This window comes from Pan paniscus, chromosome X (genome assembly GCF_029289425.2).
Source record: "Pan paniscus chromosome X, NHGRI_mPanPan1-v2.0_pri, whole genome shotgun sequence".
Classification (NCBI taxonomy): Eukaryota; Metazoa; Chordata; class Mammalia; order Primates; family Hominidae; genus Pan; species Pan paniscus.
Window position 1 is genome coordinate 36,535,895 of NC_073272.2, and position 8,907 is coordinate 36,544,801.

Consider the following 8,907-nt stretch of genomic DNA (forward strand, 5'->3'; position numbering starts at 1 on the left):
CCATTTTAACTTGGATGAGATGGTATCTCATTGTAGTTTTGATTTGCATTTCTCTGATGATCAGTGATGTTGAGTACTTTTTTATATGCCTGTTAGCCATTTGTGTCTTCTTTTAAGAGATATCTATTCAAATCTTTTGACTATATTTTGATCAGATTATTAGATCTTTTTCCTATAAAGTCATTTGAGCTCCTTATATATTCTGGTTATTAATCTCTTGTCAGAAGGGTAGTGATATGGTTTGGCTGTGTCCCCACTCAAATCTCATCTTGAATTGTAGTGCCCATAATCCCCACATGCTGTGGGAGGGACCCGGTGGGAGGTAATTTAATCATGAAGACAGTTTCCCTCATGTTATTCTTGTGAGACTGAGTAAGTTCTCACAAGATCTGATGGTTTTATAAGGGGCTTCCCCCTTCGCTCGGTTCTCACTTCTTCTCCTGCTGCCATGTCAAGAAGGATGTTTATATGTTTATGCTTTCCCTTCCACCATAATTGCAAATTTCCTGAGACCTCCCCAGCCAGGCTGAACTGTGAGTCAATTAAACCTCTTTTTTTAAAAAATATAAATTACCCAGTCTTGGGTATGTCTTTATTAGCTGCTTGAGAACAAACTAACACAGGTAGTTTGCAAATCCATTCTGTGGGTTGTCTCTTCACTTTGTTGATTGTGTTATCATTTGTCATGCAGAAGCTTTTTAAGTTGATGTGATACCATTTGTTCATGTTTGCTTTGGTTGCCTGTGCTTGTGGAGTATTACTCAGGAAATTTTGGCCCAGACTGATGTCCTGGAGATTTTCCCCAAAGTTTTCTTGCAGTAGTTATATAGCTTCAGTTCTTAGATTTAAGTCTTTAATCCATTTTAATTTGTTTTTTGTATATGTTGAGAGATAGGGGTCTAGTTTCATTCTTCTGCATATGGATATCTAGTTTTTCCAGTACCATATATTGAAGAGATTGCCATTTTCTCAGTGTATGTTCTTGGAACCTTTGTCAAAAATGAGTTCACTGTAGGTGTGTGGATTTGTTTCTGGGTTCTCTATTCTGTTCCAAAGTTCTATGTGTCTTTTTTTAGGCCAGTACCATGCTATTTTGGTTACTATGGCTATGTAGTATAATTCAAAGTCAGCTAATGTGATTCCTGCAGTTTTGTTCATTTTGCTTAGCCTAGCTTTGCTGTTCTGGGTCTTTTGTGGTTCCATATACATTTTAGGATTGATTTTTCTATTTCTGTGAAGAATGTCATTGGTTATTTTGATAGGGATTGCACTGAATCTGTAGATTGCCGCTAGAAGTATGGACATTTTAACAATATTAATTCTTCCAATCTGTGAACATGGAATTTTTTTTTTTAAGACAGGGTCTCACTCTGTCACCCAGACTGGAGTGCAGTGGTGCAGTCTCGGCTCACTGCAACCTCTCCTTCCCAGTGTCCAGTGATCCTCCCACCTCACCCTCCTGAGTAGCTGGGACTACAGGTGTGAGCCACCACGCCTGGATGATTTTTGCATATTTGTAGAGACGGGGTTTTACCATGTTGCCCACGCTGGTCTTGACCTCCTGAGCTCAAGTGATCTGCTCACCTCAGCATCCTAAAGTGCTGGGATTACAGGTGTGAACCACCATGCCTAGCCTATTTTTGCATTTTTTTGTGTGTCCTCTTCAATTTGTTTCATCAGTGTTTTATAGTTTTCTTTATAGAGATCTTTTACTTCTTTTGTTAATTCCTAGGTATTTAATTTTATGTGTGGCTGTTGTAAATGAGATTGCTTTAAAAAATTTTTTTTCACGTTGTTCACTGTTAGCAGAAAAAGTGCTACTGATTTTTGTATGTTGATTTTGTATCCAGCAACTTTACTGAATTTTTAAATAAGTACTAACACTTTTCTTGTGGAGTCTTTAGGCTTTTTCAAATATAAGATCATATCATTTCAAACAAGGATAATTTGACTTTTTCCTTTTCAGTTTGGATGCCTTTTATATCTCTTTATTGTTTGATTGCTCTCTCTAGGACTTCCAGTATTATGTTGAATAATGTCAGTGATGACATTGGGCAACCTGGTTGTGTTCCAGATCTTAGAGGAAAGGCTTGCAGTTTTTCCCCATTCAGCATGGCACTAGCTATGTGTCTGTAATATATGGCTTTTATTATGTTGAGGTATTTTTTTCTATCCTCAATTTTTTGAGGATTTTTCTTTTATCATGAAGGGATGTTGAATTTTACCAAGTGCATTTTCAGCATCAATTGAAATGATTATATGATTTTTATCATTCCTTCTGTTGATATGATTTGTCACACTGATTGGTGTTTGTTGAACCATTCTTGCATCCCAGAGATAAATCCCAGTTGGTCATGATGAATGACGCTTTCAATGTATTGTTGAATTTGGTTTGATAGTGTTTTGTTGAGGATTTTTGCTTCAATATTAATCAGAGAAACTGGCCTGTAGTTTTCTTTATTTGGTGCCTTTTTCTGGTTTTAGTATCAGGGTAATACTGTCCTCATAGAATGAGTTTGAAAATTTTCCTCCTTCTCTATTTTTCAGAAAATTTTAAGTAGGATTGATATTAGTTGTTCTTTAAGTGTTTGGGAGAATTCAGCAGTGAAGACATCAAGTCCTGGGCTTCCCTTTACTGGGAGACTTTTTATTATGGTGTTGATTCTCTTACTCGTTATTGGTCTGTTTGGGTTTTGGATTTCTTCCTTGTTCAATCTTGGTAGGTGGTATGTATCTAGGAATTTGTCCATTTCTTCTAGATCTTTCAATTTGTTAGTATTTAGTTGCTAATAGTAGCCACTAATGATCCTTTAAATTTCTGCAGAATCAGTTGTAATGTCTTTTCATTTCTGATTTTTTTATTTGATTTGGATCTGCTCTCTTTTTTTCTTAGTCTGGTTAATGGTTTGTCAATTTTGTTTAACTTTTCAAAAAACAACTTTTTGTTTCATTGATCTTTTGTATTTCTTTTCATTTAGTTTCATTTATTTCTGCCCTGATCCTTATTACTTCTTCTACTAATTTTGGGTTTGGTTTGTTCTTGCCTTTCTAGTACTTTAAGAAACATTGATAGATTGTTCATTTGAAGTTTTTCCTCTTTCTTGATGTAGGCACTTAGTGTTATAATCTTCCCTCTGAGTCCTGGTTTCCCTGTATCGCATTGGTTTTGTATGTTGTGTTTTTAATCCCATTTGTTTGAAGAAATTTTTCAATTACCATCTTAATTTCTTCATTGACCCACTGGTCATTCAGGAGCACATTGTTTAATTTCCATGTATTTGTATAGTTTCCAAAATTTGTTTTGTAATTAATTTCCAGTTTTATTTCATTGTGGTAAGAGAAGATGCCTGATATTTCAATTGCTTTGAATGTTTTAAGACTTGTTTTGGACCTAACATATGGTCTATCCTTGAGAATGATCCACGGGCTGAGAAAAAGTATGTATATTCTGTAGCTGTTGGATGAAATGTTCTGTAGGTTGGGCATGGTGGCTCATGCCTGTAATCACAGCACTATGGAAGGCCAAGGTAGAAGGATTGCTTAAGTACAGGAGTTTGAGGCCAATACAGGTAACATAGTGAGACCCTGTCTCTCCAAAAAGTATAACACAAAATGAAATGTTCTGTAAATATATATTAGATCCATTTAGTCTATAGTTCAGTTAAGTCTGATGTTTCTTTGTTGATTTCTGTCTGGAAGATCTGTCCAATGCTGAAAGCGGGCAGTTAAAGTCTCCAGAAATTAGTGTATTGAGGCCTATCTCTCTCTTTAGCTCTTAATATTTCTTTATATATCTGGGTGCTCCAGTGTTGTGTGCATATATATTTAAAATTGTTATATCCTCTTGCCGAATTGACATCTTTATCATTATAGAGTGAATAGAGTGACATTCCTTGCCTCATCTTATAGTTTTGTCTTGGAATCTATTTGTGTAAGCATAGCTACTCCTATCTATTTTTGGTTTTCATTGGCATGGAATATCTTTTTCCATTCATTTCTATTCAGGTGTGTCTTAATAAGTGAATTGTGTTTCCTGTAGGCAAGAGATCAATAGGTCCTGTTTTTCATCCATTCAGGCAGTATATGTCTTTTTTTTGTTTTTTTTGACAGACTCTTGCTATGTCACCCAGGGTGGAGTGCAGTCACATGATCTTGGCTCACTGCAACCTCCACCTCCCGGGTTCAAGTGATTCTCATGCCTCAGCCTCTCTAGTAGCTGGGACTATAGGTTTGCACCACCCACGCCTGGCTAATTTTTGTACTTTTAGTAGAGATGGGGTCTCACTATATAGTCCTGGCTGGTCTCAAACTCCTGAGCTCAAGCGATCCACCCACCTCAGCATCCCAAAGTGATGGGATTACAGGCATGAGCCACTGCGCCCGGCCCAGTCTTTTTCTTTTGATTGGTAAGTGTAGTCCATTAACATTCGATTTTATTATCAATAAGTAAGGACTTACTCCTGCCATTTTGTTTTTCATTTTCTGGTTGTTTTGTGGTCTTCTCTTCCTTCTTTTTTTTACTTCCTGTCTTCCTCTAGCAAAGATGATTTTCTCTGGTGATATAATTTGGTTTGTTGCTGTTTATTTTTCGTGTATTCGTTGTATATTTTTTGGTTTGAGGTTACCATGAAACTTGCAAATACTATCTTATAAACCACTATTTTAACCTGATGCCAACTTAGCACTATTTGCATAAACAAACAAACAAGCAAAAGGAAAACTAATAAAAATTCCATGCCTTAACTTTGTCTTCCTCTTTTTAACTTTCTATTTTTTCTATTTATATCTTATCGTATTGACTATGTCTTAAAAAGTTGTGGTGATTATGTTTGATTGGTTCATCATGTAGTCTGTCTACGTAGGACAGTTACAGTGTTATAATATTCTGTGTTTTTCTGTGTACTTACTATTACTAGTGAGTTTGTACCTTCAAGTGATTATTTGTTGCTCATTACTTTCCTTTTCTTTCTGATTAGAATTCCCTTTACCATTTCTTGTAGGACAGTTATGGTATTGATGAAATGCCTCAGCTTTTGTTTGTCTGGGAAAGTGTTTATTTCTCCTTCATGTTTGAAGGATATTTTCACTGGATATACTATTCTATGGTAAGATGTTTTTTCTTCAGCACTTTAAATATGTCATTCAACTCTCTCCTGGTCTGCAAGGTTTCCACTGAAAAGTCTGCTACCAGACGTGTTGGAGCTCCATTGTGTGTTATTTGTTTCTTTTCTTCTTCTGCTTTTAATCTATATTCTTGATGTTTGGGAGTTGGATTATTAAATGCCTTGAGGTAGTCATCTTTGGGTTAAATATGCTTGGTATTCTATAACCTTCTTGTACTTGGAAATTCATATCTTCTTCTAAGTTTGGGAAGTTCTCTGTTATTATCATTTTGAATAAAATTTCTCTCCTATCTCTTTCTCTACCTCCTCTTTTAGGCCAGTAACTCTTAGATATGTTCTTACAAGGCGATTTTCTAGACCTGTAGGCATGCTTCATTTTTAAAAAATTATTTTTTCCGTAGTCTCCTCTGACCATGTGTTTTATTTATTTATTTTATTTTAGTTCTGGGGTACATGCGCAACATGTGCAAGTTTGTTACATAGGTAAATGTGTGCCATGGTGATTTGTGACTCCTGTCAACCCATCACCTATATATGAAGTCCAACATAAATTAGCTATTTTTCCTCATGCTCTTCCGCCGCTTGTCCCCCACAACAGACCCCAGTGTATGTTGTTCCCCTCTGTGTCCATGTGTTCTCATTTTTCAGCTCCCAGTTATAAGTGAGTTATAAGTGTTATTGCCTAGGTTTTCTTCTAGGGTTTTTATAATTTTGAGTTTTACATCTAAGTCTATAATCCATCTTGATTTAATTTTTGTATAAGGTGTAAGGAAGGGGTCCAATTTCAATTTTCTGCATATGGCTAAACAGTTTTCCCAACACCATTTATTAAATAGGGAATCCTTTCCTCATTGCTTGTTTTTGTCAGGTTTTTCAAAGATCAGATGGCTGTAGATGTGTGGTCTTATTTCTGAGTTATCTATTCTGTTTCATTGGTCTATGTGTTTGTTTTTGTGCCAGTACAATGCTGTTTTGGTTACTGTAGCCTTGTAGTATAGTTTGAAGTCGGGTAGTGTGATGCCTCCAACTTTGTTCTTTTTGCTTAGGATTGTGTGGCTATTCGGGCTCTTTTTTGCTTCCATATGCATTTTAAAATAGTTTTTTCTAATTCTGTGAAGAATGTCAACGGTAGTTTAATGGGAGTAGCATTCCATCTGTAAATTACTTTGGGCAATATGGCCATTTCAATGATATTGATTCTTCCTATCCATGAGCATGGAATGTTATTTGAACATTGAGAGTTGAACAATGAGAACACATGGACACAGAGGGGAACAACATACACTGGGGTCTGTTGTGGGGGACAAGTGGCGGAAGAGCATGAGGAAAAATAGCTAATTTATGTTGAATGCTTGTGATTTTTGCACATTGATTTTGTATCCTGAGACTTTGCTGAAGTTGCTTATTAGCTTAAGAAGCTTTTGGGCTGAGATGATGGGGTTTTCTAGATATAGGATCATGTCATCTGCAAACAAAGATGGTTTGACTTCCTCTTTTTCTATTTGAATACTCTGTTTCTCTTTCTCTTGCCTGATGGCCCTGGCCAGAAGTTCCAATACTATGTTGATTAGGAGTGGTGAGAAAGAGAATCCTTGTCTTGTGCCAGTTTTCAAGGAGAATGCTTCCAGCTTTTGCCCATTCAGTGTGATATTGGCTCTAGGTTTGTCATATATGGCTCTTATTATTTTAAGGTATGTTCCTTCAGTACCTAGTTTATTGATAATTTTACTTACTTACTTATTTATTTATTTATTTATTTATTTATTTATTTATTTTGAGATGGAGTTTCGCTCTTGTTGCCCAGGCTGGAGTGCAATTGCGCGATCTCAGCTCAACACAACCTCTGCCTTCTGGGTTCAAGCGATTCTCCTGCCTCAGCCTCCCGAGTAGCTGGGATTACAGGCATGTGCCAGCATGCCTGGCTAATCTTTGTATTTTTAGTAGAGAAGGGGTTTCTCCATGTTGGTCAGGCTGGTTTGGAACTCCCTACCACAGATGATCTGCCTGCCTCGGCCTCCCAAAGTGCTGGGATTACAGGCATGAACCACCACGCCCAGCCAGTAGTTTTTAATATGAAGAGATGTTGAATTTTAACAAAGGCTTTTTCTGCATCTATTGAAACAATCATGTGGTTTTTGTCTTTTGTTCTGTTTATGTGATGAATCACATGTATTGAGTTGAGTATGTTGAACCAACCCTGGATCCCCAGTATGAAGCCGAGTTGATTGTGGCGGATAAGCTTTTTGATGTGCTGCTAGATTCGGTTTGCCAGTATTTTATTGAGGGTTTTTGCATTGGTGTTCACAGGGATATTGGCCTGAACTTTCCTTTTTTTTTTTTTTTTGTAGTATCTCTGCCAGGTTTGGTGTCAGGATGATGCTGGCCTCATGAAATGAATTAGAGAGGAGTCCCCACTTTTCAATTGTTTGGAATAGTTTCAGAAGAAATGATACCAGCTCCTCTTTGTACCTCTGGTAGAATTCAGCTGTAAATCCATCTGGCCCTGGGCTTTTTTTTTTTTTTTTTTTTTTGGTTGGTAGGCTCTTTACTACCGCCTCAGTTTCACAACTTATTATTGGTTTATTCAGGGATTCAACTTCTTCCTGGTTCAGTCTGGGAGGGTGTACGTGTCCAGGAATTTATCCATTTCTTTTAGATTTTCTAGTTTATTTGCGTAGAGGTGTTTATAGTATTCTCTGATGGTTGTTCGTATTTCTGTCGGGTTGGTGGAGATAACCCCTTTCTCATTTTTTATTGTGTCTATTTTACTCTTCTCTCTTTTCTTTTTTATTAGTCTATCTAGTGTTTCCATTTATTTGTGTCTTGTTTTATTTCTTTTAGCAATGTTTTGTAGTTTTCAGTGTACACGTCTTTTGTAGTTTTCAGTGTACCTAAACTTTGGATAGGTTTATTCCTAAGTAATTTATTATTTTTGATGGTATTGTAAATGCAATTGTTTTCTTGATTTCCTTTTTGTATTGTTTAATGTTAATGTATGGAAATACAACTATTTTTTGTTGTGTTGATTTTGCATCCTGAGACTGCTGAATTCAGTTATTAGTTTTAACAGTTTTTCTGTGGAATTGTTAGCTTTTTTTCACATAATATCATGTCTTCTACAAACAGTAGTTATAATGGTTTTGAAGCACCCAATTGTCAGGGAACTTGAGACCACTGTGATGGCTGCACTGTTTTATCTTGGTTGTTTAATTGTGATTTTTTTTTTTTGGTTGTTATATCCGGGAAAAGAAGTACATTGAGCTTTGATATCAATGAGTCAGAAGATCTAAAAGACTGTATCGAAATAGAAATGAAGCATCATTTCTATTTACTTGTTCTAGTTACTGACATTTCTATTTACTGAAGCTTTTGCATCAATATGTAGAAGTGAAAGTTGAAGATATGTATCCCTAGAAGATTACTTTATGCAGCACTCTGGAGAGATTAGCATTGGTTAGTATGAAGGGAAATGTCATCACTAGCTTAGAAAGGTATTTCTTTAAATACTTTTTAAATTAGAATTATAACTAACCAAGAGCAATATCATCTCATATTAAAAAATATGTTTGCAGTTGCCATTCTTTTTATTCCTCAAAATAATGCCGCAGAGATTGCTATGGTTTATTTTGTTTCACAGTTAATTTAAAATCTATATTTAAATTTGTAAGTATTTATTTAAGATTATTTTATATCTGTAGGCTTCCCTATGTATAAAATAATTAAAAATGTTTCTAGTTTGTGAATCTTCATGAAACTTACTAGGAATTTCAGAGGCACTGATTTT